This window comes from Gossypium hirsutum, chromosome A06 (assembly GCF_007990345.1).
Source record: "Gossypium hirsutum isolate 1008001.06 chromosome A06, Gossypium_hirsutum_v2.1, whole genome shotgun sequence".
Classification (NCBI taxonomy): domain Eukaryota; kingdom Viridiplantae; phylum Streptophyta; class Magnoliopsida; order Malvales; family Malvaceae; genus Gossypium; species Gossypium hirsutum.
In genome coordinates, this window is record NC_053429.1 from 115,969,495 (window position 1) to 115,973,534 (window position 4,040).

Below are 4,040 nucleotides of genomic sequence, written 5' to 3' on the forward strand. Positions count from 1 at the left end.
TGGAGCCATTTGAATACTTGATTGGAAACTATTATTGTATACAAATTCAGCCAATGGTAAATAACGTTCCCAACCTGATTCAAAATCAATAACACAAGCTTGGAGCATGTCCTCTAAAATCTAAATAACTCAATTGTCCATCAATTTGCGGATGAAATGCTATGCTAAAACTGAGTTAAGTACCATGTAATTCATGCACTTGCCTCCAAAATCTCGATGTGAATCGCGGATCCCAATAAAAAATTATCGATACAGGATTACCATGCAAGCTTACAATTTCCTGAATGTAAACTTCAGCAAGTTTCTGAAGTGACCAATCAGTTTTGAATGCTATGAAATGAGTTGACTTTGTAAGCCGATCAACAATCACCCAAATAACATTTTTCTTGCTTGCTGACAATGGTAACCCCGTTACAAAATCCATCATAATACTGTCTCATTTCCATTCAAAAATATTAATAGGCTGAAGTAATCCAGTAGGATCTTGATGCTCTATTTTACTCGTTGACAAGTAAGCATTTAGCTACATATTCAATTATATCGCTTTTCATACCTGGCCACCAATAAAATTTTTGTAGATTACGGTACATTTTTATTCCACTTAGATGCATCGCAAAAGAGCCATCATGTGCTTTACTAAATATTAACTCTTTCAGTTTAGAAACAGCTGGAACATAAATCCAATTACAAAATCTCAAGCAATCATGTTCATCAATGATGAATTTCTTTAACATTCCAATCTAAACAATTTTTTTCTTCTTCATTACTTGTTATCTTCTAACTGTGCTGACCTGATTTGATCAAACATCATCGGTTTAACTCTCAACTCGGCCAACTGACTTCCATCATCATTAATATCGAGTTGTGCAAACATCGCTCGTAATTCGATTGCTACTTTTCTACTAATGCATCAACTACAACATTAGCTTTACCAAAATGATAACCAGTAACACAATTATAGTCTTTTAAAAGTTTTATCCAACGACGTTGTCTCAAATTCAACTCCTTTTGAGATAAAAGATACTTGAGACTTTTATAACCAGTATAAATATAACATTTCTCATCGTATAAATGTCTCTAGATCTTCAGTGTAAAAATCACGGTAGCTAGTTCCAAATCGTGCATCGAGTAATTACGTTCATATGCTTTCAATTGTTGAGATGCATATGCTATCACCTTTCCATCTTGCATCAAAATACACCCGAGACCATTCAAAGAAGCATCACTGTAAATAACAAAATCTTTTCCCGACTCTGGCAAGTCAAAATCGGTGTCTCAGTCAACATTTGCTTCAACTTCTCAAAACTTTCTTGGCAATGATTATCCTAGAAAAATGGAACATTCTTTTGCAACAACTTTGTCATCAGCAAAGCTATCTTTGAAGCTCCATTTACAAATCTACGATAGTAACCAATCAATTTCAGAAAACTAAGTACTTTTGACACACTTCTCAGTGCTTTTCACTGAACAATCACTTCAATCTTCTTTAGATCAACTCTAATATCATTTGCTGAAACCACATGTCCTAAAAATATAACCTCTGATAACCAAAATTCACATTTGCTAAGTTTTCCGTACAACTGTTTTTCCCATAATATTTGTAAAACAATTATGAGATGTTGCTCATGTTCAGATTCAGACTTTGTATAAACCAAAATATCATCAATAAAATCCACAACAAACAAATCCAGGTACGATTGAAAAATACGGTTTATGAGATCCATAAAAGCAGCTAGAGCATTTGTCAATCCGAAAGGCATAACTAAAAATTCATAATGGTCAAACCTTGTACGAAAGGTTGCCTTTGGTACATCACTTTCTTTCACCTTCAATTGGTAGTAACCCGATCTCAAATTAATCTTTGAAAACACAAAAGCTCCTTTCAACTGGTCAAAGGATCATCAATACGAGGTAATAGATATCGATTCTTAATCGTCACCTTATTTAATTATGATAATCTATACATAACCACATTGAACCATTTTTCTTTTTAACAAACAGCACTGGAGCTCCCCAAGGTGAAATACTAGGACATATAAATCCTCGATCTAGTAAATCCTGCAACTATATTTTCAATTCTTTTAATTTGGTAGGTGACATACGATATGAAGGTATTGATATCGGAACTGTACTAGGATATACTTCAATTGCAAATTCAACCTCTTGATCTAGTGGTAATCCTAACAATTCTTCAAGAAAAACATCAAGAAATTCACAAACAGTTCTGATTTTACTGCATTGACTTTCAATAGAATCTGAATTAATAACATAAGCCAGAAAAGCTGCACAACCCTGATGAAAAAGTTTATTAGCCTGTATAGTTGAAATAAAATGAGTCGGCCCACTGGTTCGAATACCATTAACCTCAATCTAATCGCCATTTTCACTCTGAACAGTGGACTTCTTTTTATAGCAATCTAAAATCACCCCATGCTCAGATAACCAATCCATTCCCAGAATTATATCAAAATCGCCAAACGACATTATCAACAGATGAACAGGAAAGATTATGTTTTGTATCATTAGAGGATACCTCTTACACACCTAATCTATTAACACAGTTTGCCCCAATAGACTAGACACTGCTATTGATACTCTAGATGTTTCAGATTTTAAATTTCCCCTCTCAACTATTTTGTATTTACATAAGAGTATGTAAATCCCAGATCTATTAAAATATAAACAGGTTCAGATTGTATAAAAATATACTTGTCCCCACATCATATGTATCACCCTCTTCACATCTCCTCATAGACATATGCTCGAGCTGGTACTCTAGCTTCTGATTGTTGAGTAACTATACCACTTCCTCTTCTAGCACCACATCTAGAAAAATGAACCACTTCTCGACCTCTAGAAGTAGGCATTGATCTCTGTGATGTAACAGGTGCAGCATTTTCATTCTTCGGGTAATCTCTAATGAAATGCTCTATAGATCCACAACGAAAACATCCTCAAGTTAATATCCAGCATTTACCTCTATATTTCTTCCTGCAATGTTCACAATCTGGTATCAATATCTTATGATAGACTATTTACACTTCCAGTAGAAACTACCATCTGCCTTCCACGATTTCTTTCACTTCTGCCTGATCTAAAACTCGGTCTCTAGTTACGACGAGATTCATTCCATATTTTAGGTTGCGAAGATGAACTAGTAGTTCCAGTACGTTTCCCAATCAAACGAGTATTTTTAGGCTTTTTGTCAAGACCAAGTACTTGTTCAACCATCTTTGCTCTCTGAACTAAATCTGCAATTTCTGTAATTTTGAGAGATAGAGGTTGCACACGTACTTCATCTCATAATCCCCATAGAATCTTTTACAACTATCAACTTCTATTGGTACAAATTCAGCTGCATATCTACTAAGTCTTGAGAATTCTCGTTCATAGTCAACTACTGACATTTCACCTTGTTTTAACATTAGGAACTCCTGTTTTCTATCTTCAATGTATATTTCACCCACATATTTCTTCTAAAATTCTCTTTGAAATAAATCCCAGTTTACCTGTTCTGTTATCATATGTCGAATTACAGGTTCCCACCATACATAATCCTCTCCTTGTAATAAAGATACAGCACACAATAAACTTTCCCGAGCAGTGCATTCAAGTTGTTGCAGAAATTTTTTTGTTGATTCCACCTAATTTTGAGCAGTAGAAGGATCGACTCCCTTTAAACCCAGAAATCCTGGGGCACCATACTTATGTAGTTTTTTTATTGAGGCTCGTCAGGTCATATGAGCATATGTCGTAGCAGATACAGTTCCTGCTACTCGTTGAAGGGCATCGACTATAACCTTAAACATTTATGAATTATCTCTCTCTCTAAAATTAACTCTTTCAACGTTAGGTCGTTGATTTTTTACTAGATTTACACTCGGTGTTACTGACTCGGTTTCATCCTTTTCATATGATTCATCATCTCTTGTGTATATTTCTTGATTAGTATCTTCAATATATTCATCTGACATTTTTAACTATAAAACAAAAACAAACAAATATATCAGCATCCAATCCGACTCAATTCGCCTCAATTA